The sequence below is a fragment of the Camelus bactrianus genome, chromosome 4 (genome assembly GCF_048773025.1).
Source record: "Camelus bactrianus isolate YW-2024 breed Bactrian camel chromosome 4, ASM4877302v1, whole genome shotgun sequence".
Taxonomy (NCBI): domain Eukaryota; kingdom Metazoa; phylum Chordata; class Mammalia; order Artiodactyla; family Camelidae; genus Camelus; species Camelus bactrianus.
Window position 1 is genome coordinate 90,478,429 of NC_133542.1, and position 17,758 is coordinate 90,496,186.

General features: G+C 35.7%; 1 protein-coding gene across 3 annotated transcripts in view; it reads left to right on the top strand.

The window, feature by feature from the left end:
- The first annotated feature begins 19 nt into the window (after positions 1-19).
- The window catches only part of KIF24 (kinesin family member 24), a 59,884-nt gene continuing 42,145 nt past the window's right edge, over positions 20-17,758 (top strand). For all 3 annotated transcript variants that reach the window (XM_010967391.3, XM_045504666.2, XM_074363158.1), the window contains exon 1: positions 20-282. The gene's annotated coding sequence lies outside the window, so the exon portion shown is untranslated. The remainder of the gene's footprint in view (positions 283-17,758) is intronic.

Here is a 17,758-nt window from a genome sequence, read left to right on the forward strand (position 1 = left end):
CCTCGGGTCCCTGATTGGTCTTCTGGAAGAGAAGGCGGCCCACGTCCACGACTTAATGGATTCCCATTGGTGGGCGGGGCGAGACTGGCGGCGCGCGGGAGTCGGCGCGGGCGTTCGAACCGGCGCTTGGTGTCGTTGCCACGGGGATGCGGCCTGGCAGCAAACTCAAGCTCGGAGCTGACAGAACGCTTCGGTCTCCCGCCTTGGGGCTCTCTCCTGTCGGCGTTGTCTTCTCCTGTCCTCAGACAGGGTTGACGGAGGGAGAATTTGAGAGTGTCCGAGGTGAGAAGGGCTGGGCAGAACCGGGACGGGGTGGCCTGGTCCCGAGCCTTGGCGCCGGCCGAGCGCGTGAGGAGGCGGGCGGTTGTGAGGGAACCGGGAGTTGGCCTCTCCGGGTTGTCCGAAGGCTCACCCACTCTCCTACCCTTCTTCCCCACTTCTCCCATGGAACTTTTCGGCGTCTCGAAGTCCTCTTGCCTTTGAACCCAGAGCCCCTGACTGGAACCTCTCTTAAAGCGCTCCTATTCCGACTTGGTTATTTGTGTGCTTCCGTGAACCCCATTCTCCTCCTTTCTCCCATATAATTCTGAGGTCTTTGAGGCAAGGCAAGCGTCTTTCGCAGCGGTTTACACACAGTAGACTTTTCAGGAAATATTTGTTGAGTTTAATTTAATTCACCACAGATTGGCCCCGTTTTTCCTTCCATACAGAGTTTATTTTTTATTTTTATGAGAGTAGGGGGAGGGCATCCTAATCTCAATAAGCAAAAGGACCTGAAAGTTCACGGTTGGCCTTTCCACTCTTTGTGAAAGGGAAAACTTTTGAATTGCTTGCTACGACTGTTCTCGCCTTGTGGCTTTTAGTCTTGGTCTCCCAATGCTTTTATTAGACTCCCTATTAGTCTTTGCTTAAAACAAACCAGTTGTTGCTGTAAACCAAAAGAGTTGATCTCAGTTTCTTAGTGATGTGCACCTGTTGTCACATTTTAAGCGTGTTTCGGAGAACGTTTTAAATCCTTTTCTCCTTTGTATTTGTATTCTGCTTATAATCTCTACTTCAGCCCATACATAGAACAGCTGCTCTGGTAGCCTATCCGTTCATCAGGTGTCTGTAATAGAATTGCAACCAAGACTTGTTTCGTTGTTAACTCATGACTGTATATTCCCAATATGTATTGTTGATTCTTATATCAAAATTACAGCTCAATAATGACTTTAATAAAAGGATTGAAAAAAGTCAGGTGTAGCAGCTCTGTTCTCATTACCTTCTTATAAAAGTTTTAACACCTGCATTATAGCTAAACTGCAGATCTATGACATGTAATGGAAACCAGACTGAGGATCCAGGGTCTGGTCTTGGCTCTAATTCACTGACTGTGGCTGGCTTTGCAAATCATTTGGCCCTTTTAGATTTCGCTGTTTCCACCTGGAAAATTGAAGGGTTCATTTAGAAGTCCTGTGGCTCTACTATCAATTTAGTCAAGCAGTTGATGCCAGGTAGACGTCATGCACTCAGCCTTCCAAACACCATACAGCTGAAAGTAACAGCTACCATTTATTGCGCACTTACCCTGTGCAAAGCACTGTTATTAAAGGGTTTATATAAATATTACATTTTTCTTGGCATAGTGCATTAACGTGCTGCCCACCTAGCATTTCATTAAAAACATTTGGTTTATTTTGTTAATGAAAATCTTACCTAGTCATAGTTTGTCATTGGGGCAGACTAGGGCATGATTCTCACATCTTCCAGTTTAGGAGGAACAGCAGTTTCTTTCTCTGGGCCACAGTTTTGCTGTTTGTAAAATGAGGGATTGAACTACTCTTCTCAGATCCCTTCAGATTAATTATCTATTAATCCAGTTTCCTGTGCTGGCTCAGCACACCTGTTCATAATTTGTTCGGAGTAGGTCCTCAACAAATTTTGTTAAATGAGTAACGGTTTTCCTTCTTACACTTTGAGAGTTGTGGTCATTAGCCACAGGTGGTCAGTAACTTCCCAAGTTATTGTCTCAGGGATCTTGATGTTCATATCCTATAAACAAGATTTTTTCATAGGCATAAACTAATAGTAATAGATACCATTTAATTGGAAAAATTGTTTTCAACCAGTATGTCTTTTTCCTGTGTAGGGAGAAACCAAATGTGGGTTGTTTTTTTTTCCCCCACCAAGCAATTCCATTGCTTGCCTCTCTCCACTCCCTGGAAAATGGGAAGTGGGCTGAACATTCTAAGCTTCTTTTTTAATCCTGGTCTTTCTGGCGATCAGCCCCTACCCAGGAGCCCATCCAGAGTCTCCTCATTAGAACAAGAGATAATCTTAGTGCTCTCATCACTTGGAAAATTCTAAGGATTTTAGGAGCTCTGTGCCAGGAACTTGGGGCAGAGACCAATATATATCTTCTGTTATCTCACACCATTTTATTTTTTGAGTGCCTATGTATTAGACACTGAATTTAGCACTTTATTTCATTATCCCAATTAATCCTCACAAAAGCAAACATCTTTTCCAAATCACTATTATTTTTTGTCTGTTTAACTGCAGTAGCTTCCTAAATGATCTCCCTCCCAATTTTGCCCACTCCCTGCAATCCATTCCCCACAGAACTGGCAGAGTGATCTTTAAAGATCATGTCCTTTCCCCACTTAAGATCCTCCGATGACTTCCTGCTTCACTTTAAATTAAAATCCAGACACCTTTGCGTGGCCCAGTGAACCATAATCTGTCCCCTACCTTTCTATTGTCATCTCGTACTACTCTCCCTCTCTTCTGCTGTGCTAGGGCCAAACTGGTCTTCTCTTGATTGCTCGCTCATGTCATAGTTAAGGGCCACTTTAGGGGCAGTGTGCTTGTCTGGAGTGCTCTTCCTCCTGATCTTTACATGAATGACTCCTTCACATTTGATTTCACCTCAAATAGTCCCTGCTGAATGTGGCCTTCTCTGATCATCCAATTTGAAGTAGAAACCTTCATTCCACTTTATTTTTTTCGTAGCACTTGATCACTATCTGAAACTATCTTGCTTATTTGATTACTGATTATCTCCTTTCACTGGAATAATAGCACCTTGAAGGCAGTGACATCCTCAATGTCTTGAATAGGGCCTAGCTTATAAAAGGGCCTCAAATTATTTCTTGAATGACTGGATGAAAGGTTTTTGTTGTAACTGTGACTATGGCTGTGTCCATAGAAATTCATTTGAGTAATAGAAACTTCTTTCACTTTCTTGCCCAGGAGCAGTGAGTCAGGGCACCACCAACTTTGCCATAGTTTTCCTGAATAATCAGACTACTGTGGTACAAAAGTTTCTGCCACTTATTACTGCAAATGACATCAAATGCTTTTGTATAGTTCTAAAAATAACGTAGAGATATTTATTCATTAAGTAATTATTGAATGTTTATTCTCAGACAGTTTTAGATACTGGGGATAAAAAAAATTAATAAGACACATTCCTTGACCACAAGATCACATTCTAGTGGAGGAAATAGACATAATCATAGATAATTATTACAGAATGTAACTGCAATGATAGATATATGAAAAAGGTATGATAGAAACATAGAAGGGACATGTAACTATATTTGGGGAGATCAGAAAAGACCTCATTTGTGTCTTGCAATGATAGATGTATGAAAAAGGTATGACAGAAACAAAGACGGGACATCTAACTATATTTGGGGAGATCAGAAAAGACCTCATTTGTGTTTTAATCAATGAGTAAAAGGTAAACAGGTAAAGAAAGCTTTGATGAGAATGGAAGGAGACCATTTAAGAGCACAATGTGAGTAAATGCACAGAGAAAACAGTCTTAAGAAGTTGACTAAACTAGAGAGACAGACAGGAATGGGCTAGACTATAGAAAATTTTGTAAGACATGCTAAGGAGCTTGGAGTTTGTCCTTTAGATAGGTGGCAGGATGCTATGGTAGGGTTTTAAATAAGGGAGCAGCATGGTCATAACTGTGCTTTCAAAATAATGATCTGGTTCTGTAGCGTGGAGGATGGTTTGGGGGAGCAAAACTAGAGTCAGGGAGAACAGTTAAGAGACGTGAAATGATCTAGGAGGATCTAGGTGAAAGATCTGGGCCTAAACCACCAAGGCTGTGGTGGTAGGAATGATAGCAGAGGGAAATTTGACAAATATTTAGGAGATTAAATTGACTGGACCTGTTGATTAGATTTGGGATTAAAGGAGAGGAGCAAGTCTAGAATGCTTCCCAGTTTAACTGTGAGTGACTAGATAGTTGGTATTGTTACTCACCCCTACCCTCCCCCAACAAGGAACAGAAAGATAGGGGGACAGGTTTTGTGCGGAGTTAATGAGTTTGGTTATTGCAAGTAGTTCAGATGCTCAATCATGGGAACATTTTGATAGTGATAACCTGAGTGTTTTTTGCTGCAAGAGATCCATAAGACTATGAGTTTTATTGTGAGGTGAACTAAAGTTATAATGAAATTCTGAAAGTACCCAGTTAATAATATTGCACAATATCAAGGCCAAAAAGACTAGTTGAGATTTCACCAGCAATGAGGAGCAGTACTATGTCTATTGCAGTCTTTTGGTTAGCTGCTTATGTAGACTTAATTGGTTAAAAACTAGTGGTATGGAATTGTGTAGTCAACATATAGATAACTGATCATTTTTTAGAACAAATTCATATGGTTGTTTTTAATAAATTATCTATGTCTGATGGGGGAGGGTATAGCTCAGGGATAGTGTGGGTTCAATCCCCAGTACCTCCATTTAAATAAATAAATAAAATTACCTATGCCTTGATTTCTTCATTTGTATCAAGGGAGGTAATGATAATTGTCATCTTTCACAAAAAGTCTTAGAAGATTAATCAGGTAGCATAATTAATTACATATTAATAATTTAGATCTCAGTGTTTTAATTATTCTTTGCTTTCTCAGCATCAGTTCTTTAAAAATAATTCTCAGCGCCATTGTGGCAACGGTTCCCAAAAGAATGTAACCCTGAGTAAAAGAATCTTTATCATCTTAGTAATTTATAAAAACTGATCATAATAGTTATTTTTCCAGTTAAACACATGAGATATATTTTGTTGAAAGAATTTTATAATGGCAAAATGGCCCTCAAAAATCTGCAAATGACAACTTCTGCAATTGGATTAGACTAAGAGTTGAAAAATAGAACACTGAGTTTAAACCCAATGTTGGTTACCACCTGTTCCTGGGAATTCTTTCAAAATTAAACCTCTGTATTTAGAGAGAGGACTGCTTGTACTGTTTTAAGATCACTAGGTTCAATGATTTTGTAATGTTTATTTTTAGGTGATTGCTCCCATGCTTTGCACCAAACCTAGAAATTTAATAATCTCAAAGAATTGAAATAAACTTGAAACTTTTTTTTCAGTTACAAAAAAAAACAGTCTTTCAAAAACTACCTTCAGGTATAATTCACATGATTGGTATCCCAAAATTCACACCTAGCCTTAAGAATTACATTAGGTATCATATATTCTTACTCCTTTGCAGCTGTTATTTTAAGCAGTTGTCTAGTTAGTATCACTTGTCTTCTTTTAAGACCAGTGGTCTATAGATAGAATAATCCCTAGAGTTTAAAATAACTTAATTCTCTTGTTGGAGGAAAAGTGTATACTATATTATCTAACTTTTAATTTCCCACTGATAATATTGAATTTCTTGTGTTCTTAATTAGAGATCTTTTGCCTAAAATGGGGTACAGAAACATCTTAATACAAACTGATTAAGAATGTTGGGTTTGTGTTGTATCCTTACTAATGGTACAATGGGCTTGGTTACTTTGTTAAAAAGTGGTCATTATTGGTTGCCGAGGACTGGATGAGTTTAGGGGTATAGGATGTGAACATACTAAAAGTCAATGAATTCACTTTAAATGGGTGAATTGTAATGGTATGTGAGTTATATCTCAATAAAGTTGCTATATAAATATATATATTTTTTAAAGTGGTCCTTGTCACAGTAGGGGAACTCATGAAGAAATATTTCTTGGCAATGAGAAGCTATTTTAATCATAATATTTGTTTTTTAATTTTTTTTATTTTATTGAGTTACATTCAGTTTACAATGTTGTGTCAATTTCTATTGTACAGCACAATTTTTCAGTCATACATGAATATATGTATATTTATTTTCACATTCTTTTTCACCATGAGCTACCACAAGATCTTGTATATATTTCCCTGTGCTGTACAGTATAAACTTGTTTATCTATTCTATATATACCTGTCAGTATCTACCAATTTCAAACTCCCAGTCTGTCCCTTCCCACCCCCCTCCCCACTGGCAACCACAAGTTTGTTTTCTATGTCTATGAGTCTTTTCTGTTTTATATTTAAGTTTACTTGTCGTCTTCTTTTTTTTTTTTTAATATTCTAAATGTAAGTGATATCAAATGGTATTTTTCTTTCTCTCTCTGGCTTCACTTAGAATGACATTCTCCAGGGACATCCATGTTGCTGCAAATGGTGTTATGGTGTTGTTTTATGGCTGAATAGTATTCCATTGAATAAATATACCACAACTTCTTTATCCAGTCATCTGTTGATGGACATTTAGGCTGTTTCCATGACTTGGCTTTTGTAAATAGTGCTGCTATGATCATTGGGGTGTTGGTGTCTTTTTGAATTAGGGTTCCTTGTGGATGTATGCGCAGGAGTGGGATTCCTGGGTCATATGGTAAGTCTATTTCTAGTCTTTTGAGGAATCTCCATACTGTTTTACACAGTGGCTGCACCAGACTGCTTTCCCACCAGCAATGTAGGAGGGTTGCCTTTTCTCCACAGCCTCTCCAGCATTTATCATTTGTGGACTTTTGAATGAGGGCCATTCTGACTGGTGTGAGGTGATACTTAATTGTAGTTTTGATTTGCATTTCTTTGATAATTAGTGATGTTGAGCATTTTTCGTGTGCCTATTGGATCATTTGTATGTCTTCATTGGAGAATTGCTTGTTTAGGTTTTCTGCCCATTTTTGGGTTGGGTTTGTTTTTTTCTTTTTAAGTCATATGAGCTGCTTACATATTCTGGGGATCAAACCTTTGTCAGTTTCATCTTTTGCAAATATTTTCTCCCATTCCGTAGGTTGTCGTTTTGTTTTGCTTATCGTTTCCTTTGCTGTGCAGAAGCTTGTAAGTTTAATTAGGTCCCATTTGTTTATTCTTGTTTTTATTAATCATTGTATTTTAATACTACTTTTATATTAATGAGCATGCGTAATATGTTCTAATTAATGCCTGCTGAGCTTCCTGTGTAGTCCCTTACTTTCAGAAACAGTATATTCATTTAAAACATGCATAATTGAGGAAATAGAAAGTGGAAAACAGTAAGATGTTTGAAAAGGCCACTGAGGCTTAGCCAGTCAAAGCTGTGTGACCTTAGGCAAGTCACATAATCATTCAGAACCTCAATTGCAACATAAAATGAAGGTGTTGGATCAGATCCTGGTTCTCAGACTCTGATGCCACAGGGCTAACCAACTAATGTAAATGAATAAAGTTGGTGGGTATAAAGGAACCAGGAGTAGGGGGACCATGGCGAATAAGATAATATGTGCTCTTCTAAAGAGAGCAGCTGTAACTCAATTTTGGTCTGTTGTTGCCTTATCTTATTGTAGGCCCAATGTAACTGTATCTTTAATTTTCAAGAAAAGCAGAAACTGAATATTTTTAATTGTTACTGCTTTTTAAATATTGCAACTAATTCTAAAAATTTTAAACACTATGCAAGCCAAACTGCAAGATATGAAGTAATCCTTCATGGGCTTAGTATTTATACTAGGTCAGCTGTAGACTAGATGATCTCTGTTGACCTGGTTAGCTGTAGGATTCTTTTTCTCTTTATCTTATATAAATATTATGTGGTACATTCCAAAGAATATGTGTGAAACATATGTGTAAGTTATAAAGCAAAACAGAAAATGAATAAATACCCAAGATCTAGCACATAATATCCTTGTGTTTTCTTGTTCACCATTTCCTTGCTCTTCCATCAGAGGTAACCATTATCCTACACTTTGTGTTTAGATACCCAAATAATACACTGAATTTGCTTGCTTTTGAGCCTTATACAAGGAATGTAATTTTCTGGGATTTGGTTTTTTCCTCATGATGTTTCTGAGATTTGATAAATTGTTTAGTATAGTTTGTTCTTTTATCACTATTGTATGATGCTCCATTATATGAATATACTCAAATTTATTTATCCATTCTCCAGCCAACGGACATTCAAGTTGTTTTCTGTTTTGGGCTCTTGTGAACAGTGCTGCTATGAACATTTTTGTGTGTGCCTCTTGAAGCACACATGCAAAAGTTTTTCTAGGGAATGTACCTAGGAGTTGAGTTGCTTGGTTGTATGCTATATGAAGACTCAACTTCATTAGATAATGCCAAACTCTTTTTCAGTGTTTCTGGCTTAGTCCCATGATCCTTTGCTCTGAAGGTTTCTCTCTCTGCCTTCTCTGACTTATTGTATTCTCTTCTTACACACCCTTTTTCCCTTGGTGAAGATTACCTCACTGCCTCTTATTTTCTTTCTATAGAACCATATGTTATCTACAATTTTATTAAAACTTCTTCTGTAACATAATAGAATCATGTTTAGAAGTAGATATTACCCTTTTACATTTCATAAATGTAACTTGGTAAAAGTACCCTTTTTAAAGCTTTTCCATGCAGAAATACTTATTTAAAAATTTAATGGTCATTTAAAGAACTTTGTAAATTGTATTTGTCAGGTTCAATCTAGGACTACATTTAAGCTCTGTTTACTATATGGTTTTTTTTTTAAATTACCTCATAAATGGTCTGGTTATTTTTGGCATTTATGAACTTTTAGTTTCAGGGGTTGCTCAGCATAAATATTTTGAAATCTTATTGTTGAACTGAGAGGAGTTTTTTAAACTTGGAAATATGAATTTGTATAATAACTGAATATTTTTCTTTTAAAATGTTGTGACATACAAATGTTTTCAACTTTTTTTCTACTGTAAAAGTTACCAAAGCTACATTTTACTTTCCTCTTTACTGTATTCTTTGTAATAATAACTAATACATCTTTAAAGAGGAATTGTTTAGTTAACATTATATAAATGGCAAAAAGATTATTTGATACTATGAAGTCCATATATCAGTCAGTCAAACTTTTTTTCTTTTTTTAAACAGGCAGTTTATTTTATTTAAAATAAGTAAGGGTAGGTTTCCTAAGATTCTTAATAAAATGAAATAGGCTTTGGTTTATGCATTATTAGGCTTATATTGAATTACTTTTTAAAAACTAAGGCCATCAGACCCACCTAGAACATGTTTGGTATGCCCTTCTAATTTATGCAACTAAAGCTCTTGAGATTTTCATTCTGTGCTAGGAGTCTAAAAAGTAATTCAGCCTGTGCACTTGTGTGTGTGTGTGCATTCTTGACAACTCTTAACCACAGCTCAAATTTCCACAGAAAATTTCAATACGTTTTCTCAATTTCTTCCATGGTTAATTTTATTTTTGATAATTATAGAAGTGAATGTTTTAGGGAAAGAGCTTTTCTCTTTTAGATGCTAGTGTAACATCTAAAATTTAATGGTACAAGATTTCTTTTTGAAGTGATAAAAATGTTCTAAAATTGGAGTATGGTGATGGTTGCACAACTCTGAATATACTAAAAACTATTGAATTGTATACTTTAAATGGGTGAGTTTTATGGTATGTGAATTATATCTCGATAAAGTTAAAATTTAATGATGTTCTAGAGGGATTTATTGATCTTTTTTGCCTTTTCCTCTTTGATAATTGAAGTACTTGGGATGTTACATGAATTTGAGAAACTAAAAATAACTTGGATGCATTAGAACTTGGGCCATTTTTCCTCAGTTTTTCTGCTTGGCAGAAAATATATAGACCTTAGATTTAGATTTTCTACTATTTTATAGTGATGAAAAACTTTTATTAGAAATATTGAATAATCTTGACAATTATACAAGCAAGCAACAGTAGATTATGATATTTTCTTCAAATTTGTTTCACTACTTGTTTTTCTCAGTTTGACTTTAAAAAATTAGACTGATTTAAGAAATTTCTTCCTTATTAGCAGATGTCATTTAGGTTAGTGAAAAAAAGAGCTATGAAAAATAGTATGATCATTTTAACTTTTTTCCAAAGGCCTGAGAAAGGAAAGTCACACAAAATCTTCAGTCTCCATGTGTTAGATAGATTTAAAATAACCAATGACATTGTATGATTTTATTTTACGACAAATTCTAGAAAATACAACTCATCTATAGTGTCAGAAAGCAAGTCAGTGATTATCTGAGGTGGAGGAGAGGACTGACTGCAGGGGGCATTAGGAACTTTTTTGATGGGACTGTCTTGATTATATTTTGATTGCTAGGGTGGTTACGCGGGTATTATATTTGTCAGAACTCATGGAACTGTACACTTAAAATAAGTCTTGTTTGTTATACACAAATTATACCTCAGTAAGGTTGATCAAAAGAAAATCAATTAAAATGACCACACACATGACTTACTTGTAACAAGTATTGGTCTTTTGATATATAGCATCATCTAATGTCTCAACATTATATATGGTAATCAGGCATTTATGTCAACTATTTATACCAATGAAAGAAAAGTACTTGTACAATTGTCATTGATGAAATAGTAGAAGCCTACAGTGTTACTATTAATGAATTAGTATATTTTGCAAGTATAATCATCTACTTCAGTATCTCTGATCCTTTACCTTTTGATTGTTATATACTGAGCTTTTCATCAATCAAATAATAGAAACCATCTTTTAATAGTGTTAAAAGTCTTTCATATGATGTGTGTATTTGTTTCTAATAAGTCAGCACTTCCTACGTACCAGGTACAGTAATCCAGTGCTGAATAAGAGATCATGGCTCCATCCTTATGGAGTACTTTACAATTTTTCAAATTAGGTTTACATAAATATCACATCCTTTGAGAGGGGGAAATGAAACTCAGAGAACTAAGTGACTTTGCCCAAGATTACACAGCTGAGTGACTGAATTATCTGAGTTATCTGATTCCAAATGCAGTTTCAGGCAGTTTAGGTGGGTAGTGTTACGTAGTTGAGGTAGGTGAATGGAAAGTTTGAGGGAACATGTTAAATAGTTGGATCTTATCCACATCCTGGAATGTGAATAAACTTCCTTAATTGTGTATAAAGTTGCATGTATTCCCTTTCCAGTTTATTTTCTCTGCCACCAGGATAAGCAAGTTTGAATTTCTGCCAACTGGATTTCTTCCAAGACTCTATTTCTGATTGTTATCCCAACAGCTGAGACCTAGCAGTCTCTGGGTTTGACATAGAGGAGAACTCTGCATACTTGTGGCATTGAATGTGAGTGGGCCTTACATGTAAAAACCTGCCCATCTGGCCTCTGTTGGATTTTGCTGATTTGCAGGGCATTTTCCTGGTGGTGGCCGCTGAGAGAGATTCCATGCTGCAGCACAGATCTGCAGGAGGCAACCACTCTGTTGAGCAGGGTAGATAGTGGGCCTTTGTGGGAGGCTGGCAATGAGCTGTCTTTGCAGCTACTTTTGAAGGAGGCAGCTTGGAATAGTGCAAAAAACATTGGACTAGCCATGAGAAGACCTAAGTTCCAATCTTAGAACTGTCACTTGAGATCTGTGTTACCTTGGGCCACTCACTGATTGATTCCAGTCTTCCTCCTCCCAAGTAAAAGGAAGTGATATGTGCATTATGAATAAATTTCATAATCATTATGCTAACTGAAAGAAATTAGATGCAAAAGAGAATATATTGTATAATTTCATTTACATAAACTTTTGGGAAAGCAAACTTATATATGATGATAGAAACATCATACAGATCAGTGGTTGCCTAGGCCAGTGGCAGAGGAAGGAATGCAAAGAGGCATGAGGACTCTTTTGAGGTCAATTAAAGTACTCTGTATTTTAATTGTGGTAGTGGTTTCATAGGTATATACAGCTGTCAGAACTCATAGAATTGGACGCTGTCATGCACACACACCCAAAAGGGGATTAAGCTGTTTCAGGGATTAATAAGAAAGAACACTGAAACAGATTTGGACTGTTTACCATGGGCATAGGAGGGGAGAGAAGCAGCACAGATAGGTATTTGTGTTGTGTTTTTGTAGGCTATGTATTTGCCCTTTTTGCTGTAGGTTACCCAATAAAGTTATAGCTACAGTAATAGGAATACTCAAACACTAAACAAAATCAACAGTCATCAACCTTGACCTCTAACTCTTCCTTTACCACTTGTCATTTTTATCTGAATCTTTATGAACTAGTAGTAGTAGAGGACATTTGAAATCAGACAAATTTCTTAAAATATTTGAACTACTTAATTTACTAAAATAATTTATCTATATTCCATTGTTTGGTTATTCTGCTTCTTAGTGGTTATTATATCCTATCACCTTTATGTTGAGGAACTCCATTGACATCCTTATAGTCACAATGTGACAAAGGTGTAAATTCTTAACTCCAATATATAAAGAGGACCACAAAAATAAAATGGAAATGACTTGCCCTCCCCAGCCCCCCAAATTCTCATCCGATATTTTATTAATGGTTATAAATGCCTCAAAGTCCTTCATAATAAAGCCTTCCAGAAGCCACAACTAACTGTTTGGACTTGACATAAGTTAGAAATTTACCTAGAAAGAATATTCAGTAACTCAAATGTGAAGTGAGTAGTGACTGTTCTGAGTTAGCTACTTATGGCTGTATTGAGTTGTTCCTGATCTCTAAAAGGAAAAGAAGGACCAGTGTGGCTGTGCTCATTCTTTCTCCTCTTTTCCTAATGCCCAGGCCATCTCTCTTTAACACTTGCTGGGAATGCATAACCTTTAGCTGGATGTGGTACAAAGTGCAGCTACTTCTAAAACAGAGACAAGTTTCTTGGAGGAAAGCCGATTTTAGGCTTTGGCCAGGAAATATACAGTGTGAAGCTATCAAAGACTAAGGCAGTGGATTGGAACACATGAAATATATAAAAACCCGTGAGTTAATAATGAATATGAACCTGCCTCTCCTCTCGCCAGATAAAAGCAAAACCCCAAAAGAACTCATTGAATGCCATCCAAAATATCTAGGGCACTACTCCTACTTAATTCTGAAAATTGGAAATTAAAAAGAAAGAATATTTTTATGTCTGCCTTCATGTACAAACTCTACTTCGGATAATCACATAGCCATAGTTGTTGACAAAAGGTATTTTTGTAAAAAGATACTGAAATAAATATATATAATTTAGGAGTAAATATTTTTAAAAGATGTTTTTGAGACAATTGAGGAAATTAGATTATAGACTGAATATAAGATACTAAAGGGTTATTTTAAACTTTATTAGGTATAATGGCATTAGTTATATAAGAAAATACCAATTTAAAAATGAATTTAGAGGTGAAATGACATATTTTGGATTGAGTTTTTAAATATTTCAGCAAACAGAAGCAAATGTGGCAAATTTTGATAACAAAAGAATCTATGGGTGGATAACATGAGGGTTTATGGTACAGCTGTATTTACTTTGTGATGCTTGAAATTTTTTATAATAGAAATATTTTTAAATGCTATAGGGAGATCACTGTGCCTGCCATTTGCCAGGTACTTAGTGCTTTACAGAATCTGTTGCTGCGTAATCAATACCTATATAGAATCCTTTAACGTATCTGATTTTACTGCAAATACTTGTAGAAAGTATTCTAGTTCTTCCAGTTTTACTGAGATATAATTGACATACAGCGTTGCATAAGTTTAAGGTGTGCAGCATAAGGTATTATTCTAGTTTTAAACTTGAGGAAGCTGAGGCTTAGAGACATTAAATAATTTAACCATGTATCATGTCTGGGTCTTAGCAGAGCCTAGCTAGATTCTGGATTTTTTTGTCTCTTAATCCATTAATCTTCTGTTGTACTAATTACTACTAACCAAACTCTTTGGTGTCTATTAACATGTTTAAAATAAAATCTTATTTGACATCTTGGGGGGAAAAAAAACAACCCATGTGAATGTTTTCCTCTCTATTCAAGTCTGTCTCCCTACCTTCAGAATAAGAATGTGTTTGGTGACAGTGGTAGTTTTAAGGGTTTATGTTTATTGGATGTCTATGATGTGTTACACCAGTGCTTTATTTAGTAATAGCTATCTTCTAAATCCACTGATAAAGCTGACATGTCAATATTTTATTATAGCCAAACTGTTTCTAAGAAGGATGGAGGAGCATCCTGCAATAAAACACACAGCTAACATTGATTTAAAAAAAATTTTTTTAATAACAAAAATGTGAGAAAAATGCTTTCTCATTTTGAGAAAAAGCATTTTTTGTTTAATGATATGCATGCTTTTCTTCTGTAAATAGACAATAAATTTTTGTAGATTAAAAAATCAAATAAAAATACGCATTTATGAGTAGGTGTGTAGAAAAGGGTCATTATCCTAGTAAGCCTGCCTAAGAGAATCTAGAGCAAAAATCTTGGGGAACAGATAAAATAAGATTCACTTCAGTGATATTTTGGCAACTTGAATCCAAACATACTTAAATAAATTTGTGGAAAGGGAAAAATGGTTTTAGTTTAGTGTAATTTCTCCCCACTATCATCTACTTCCCAAGGGAGGCCTGTTGCTACTTGTAGTATATAACCTTTATCTGGGTAACTGCTACAATTTATAGTCTAGGTTATCAAGTTAACAAACCACCAGCCTTGGACTTTTTTGTTTTCCTCCCTAATTATCTAAATAGGCTTCTAGGTGTTGAGGAAAGTACTCTTAATATGATCCTTTGCTCCCATCCTTTTTTGCCCACTGAAAAATAAGCCCAATACACAATTTGGATAAAACATTAACATTTTTTTAGGCTGGCTAACAGTGCTGGAAAAAATTAACATTTTAAAAGTAGTTTACATTAAAATTGTCACCTAGAATGACAACCAATAAACAAGCACTATCTTTAGGGGTTCACTCCAACAGGGTTTTTAAAATATTCTGGTATAAGCAGACTAAATAAAATAGTTTATGTAAAACACCTAAGCATAGTGCTTGGCATAAAACAGAACTTGATAAATCAGATCATCAAAGTAGTATGATCATAAACTATCTGCTGAAATAATAGGATTAGCCTTATATAAAATATTTCTTTGACCTACAGAAAGTGCTCAGGGTTACATTGGTTAAGACATTGTGTGTATTAGGCTCTTCTAGGTTGTAAGGACCCTCAGGCTGTCTTATTACTTGGGGTGATGGGACTTGTAGAGTTAGGAAACTGAGAGAAAACGTCTCCATAGCCACATCAGCAGGCTTCATGGAGTCTCTTAATAATTTAATTATGTTAGGTAAAAAGTAGAAATGGTAGACCTTTTTGTCCTTTGTCCTCTCTAAGCCAGTTCTGTTCATTCAACAAACACTTGTTGCACACCTGTCTGGCACAGTGCTAGGCTGAGTGGGATCATATTTGTTTTCTCTTTAAGAATTCACACTATAGTGTAAGGCAGAGCCACCTTATTTCTGGAACAAGGCTGGCAATAAATACAAAAATTAAAAATATGAGTCTGTAATGCCCTATTAGTTTTACAATCAAAACACTATAAGAGTTGGGAGAGAGAAATCACATCTGCCTGGGGTAATTAATCTATTCAGCAAACATTATTTGTAATAGTGTGAATTGTTTTTAATGGCTATAACAAACAGGTAGGAAAATGCTTATATTAAATAAAAAAGTAGATTTCAAGACAGTTATGAGTACAGTGTTAAATACAATGTAAAAATGCATTTTTAAAAGGCTGGAGAAATGGGAAAGTGGGTAAAATAGGTGAAGGGATTAAGAGGTGCAAACCTCTGGTTATATAATAAATAAGTCATGGGGATGTAATGTACAGCATAAAGAATATGATCAATAATGTAATAACTTTGGGGATAGATGGTTACTGAACTTACCGTGGTAATCATTTCATAATATATGCAAATATCAAATCATTATGTAGTACACTTGAAATTAATAGAGTATTAAATATCAACTGTAATTCGATTTTTTAAAAAGGTTAGAGGAAAAACACCAAAATAGTAACAAGTAGTTGTATCAGATCAATGTGGGGAGATTGGGAGGAAGGGAAGTAAGTGAAGTTAAAAATATATTTTTAAAATAAGTAATATAGCCATATAGTTTCAAAATTTACAAAACAGCTGTTTTGTGTCCTGCTCTGGGTGGTGGAGACAGCAGTGAAATAGAAATAATAAGAAAAGTAATAGTAACTACCACATTTATTGGCATACAATAGTTTCCTTCCCATGTTTGCCCTCCACTAATTAGTTCCCTCCTCCTTGAGACCAATATTATTACTTTCTTGTGCATCTTGTCAAAGATATTTTATGCCTGATGAGTTAATTCTTTCTCTTTAACAAATGGTACCTTTATTATACAAATTGTTCTATACTTTGTTTTAATCACTAAATGTATTTGAGAGCTTTCTTTTTCTTCAATAACATATTGAAAGTTTACATATTTGTAGTTGCTTTATAGTATTCCATTTAATGAATTACCATAATTTATTTAACCAGTCCCTATTCCATTTCTTTGCTATTGCATGAAGTGAAACAATGAATAACTTTGTACCTATGTCATTTTATACTTGTACAAAGAATCATATCTAATATTAAAACAAAAGAACATAGGCTAACTATCGGGCTCAAAAAAGCACCATGCTGCCAGTTTATGTAGAAGCATGCTGTTGGCTGCTTTAATTTGCATGCCCAGATTACTGCTATCTCCAGCGTCTTTCCCTCCCATGATATATGGGATATCCAAGCATTGCAAAGTAAATATGTTGGTATTGTACGTGTACTGATTAAGGGCTGCTGTAGAAGCCATGGTTATCAGAGTTGGATTGGGAGGGCATGTCGCCAAGGGCATAGGTGTGTGAAATACAGGATCTTGTACAGCCTGTGGAAATTGAGAAGACTGCAAAGCACTTAACCTGATCCCCTGGGTTAGGCTAAGCCAAGTGAGGAATATAACTATTTAGAAATAACCTAAAGCACAGCAAAACATTGAAGGCTTATTCTGTTGTAAGTTCTGAGTGAAGTAGTAAAGATAGTAATACAGAAATAACAATCGTAGTAGTAATAACTACCAACACTTCTTGAACACTAAGCATATACTGGGCATCATGCTGATTAATATTTGCATTATTACAAGTGTTTTCTCATTGAATCCTAACCCTAGGAACTGTGGAGACTATTGTTTTTCCATTTTACAATTGAGAAAAAATTTTCAGAGATATTAAATTAGTAACTTGCTGAAGGTCACACATTTATCTATTTCATAGTATCGTTTGGAGGTTAACAGTGCTTGGTATGTAATAAATGCTCAATACACACTAGCTGCTATTATTGTTATTACTGAAGCACAGAGGAAATACCAGTTATCCCTTGCCAGGGCATACCACACAGAAGAAAAATATAAATAGGACTTTTCCTGGGAAAGACAGGTTTTCCAGGTAGAAGAAACTGTAGTAAAGGGATTGAGTGGTGGCCTGGTTTAACTATGTAGAGTGCTTGGTGGCGAAATGGTAGAAGAGACTGAGATAAGAAAGAAGGCTTCATGGGGATGAGGGGGAGCTACTGAGCTATCTCAAAAGAATGGACATGACTCATTTAAGAGGCAGAGGGAGTTGGGGACATTTCAGGCAAAGATACAGCATTTAAAAAGGCATGAAAGCAGTCAGTGTTGCAGTTATCTACTGCTGGTAGTA